Genomic DNA, 1,332 nt, shown 5'->3' with positions numbered 1-1,332 from the left:
TTGGTTTGCACAGCGGCGTACACACAGCAATGCAGCTATCAGGGAGCCTTCTAGGGCAGCCCAATGAGCTACAGCGCTGAGGGGAAAAAAAAAACAAAAAAACTTCCACTGTCCCTGCACACCGAGGGTGGTGTTGGACAGTGCAAATCGCTGCAGCACAAGCGGTTTTGTGGTTAATGGACCCTGCCTAACGCTATCCCTGCTTCTGACAAAGCGGCAGCAACCTCTCCCTAAGCTCAGATCAGGAGCAGTAAGATGGCGGTCGGCGGGAACGCCTCTTTATAGCCCCTGTGACGTCGCAGACAGCAAGCCAATCACTGCAATGCCCTTCTCTAAGATGGTGGGGACCAGGACCTATGTCATCACGCTGCCCACACTCTGCGTTTACCTTCATTGGCTGAGAAATGGCGCTTTTCGCGTCATTGAAACGCGACTTTGGCGCGAAAGTCGCGTACCGCATGGCCGACCCCGCACAGGGGTCGGATCGGGTTTCATGAAACCCCGACTTAGCCAAAAGTCGGCGACTTTTGAAAATGTTCGACCCGTTTCGCTCAACCCTAGTATTGAGCTTAATTTGTCCTCTACCTACCATCTTGACAGGGCCGGCGTCAGCACCCGGCACACCGGGCAAATGCCGGGGCCCTGGGGAGAGAGGGGGGCCCACTGTCATAGATACAGCTGGGAGAGCAGAGCAGGAGATAACATGCTCTCTCCCCCCACAATGTCACTGCTGGCTGCGTTCTCTTAACCCCTATGTGCCAGCTCTGACACAAGCATCTTCTCACTCAGTCAGTGCAGCCAGGCAGGCACACATAGGGGTTAACAGAAGGCAGCCAGTGTGACATTGTGGGCAGAGAGAGCACGTTCTCTGCTCTTCCCCCCTGGGTGGCTGCAGACAGTGCTGAAGTTTATCAGGCAGATTCCGGAGGAGCTCCGTCCTACCAGTGCCTGAGTGAGTGCAAAGGTATCCAGCAGTGGTTGCAGTTGTGGCTCAGTCTGCTGCTGTCTGTCTCCGCTGCCTAAAAATGTGGGTGATGTCTGGAGGAGCAGCTGGTGGGGTGCAGCCTGTAGCCGCCCAGCTCACCCAGAATACATGCATGCTGCACCAAACCTGCACCAGTGGGGTAGGAAGAAGCTTAACCCCTTCCCATTTGTATGAAGGTTATTGCTAAACCTTAAAGATAACAATCCGACCCGCATAAATGGGGTTAACCAGATGCCAGGAGGAAGGGGAGCTGCTGCCATGGATAAATCTGAGCTGTGGGCTGTAGGTTGGGGCCCCGTGGCCCCAGGCTGGTGACTGGAGGGACTCTGCCCAGTGCCGGCATGTGG

The sequence above is a fragment of the Ranitomeya imitator genome, chromosome 1 (assembly GCF_032444005.1).
Source record: "Ranitomeya imitator isolate aRanImi1 chromosome 1, aRanImi1.pri, whole genome shotgun sequence".
Taxonomy (NCBI): domain Eukaryota; kingdom Metazoa; phylum Chordata; class Amphibia; order Anura; family Dendrobatidae; genus Ranitomeya; species Ranitomeya imitator.
Note: the sequence above shows the minus strand (reverse complement) of the source record.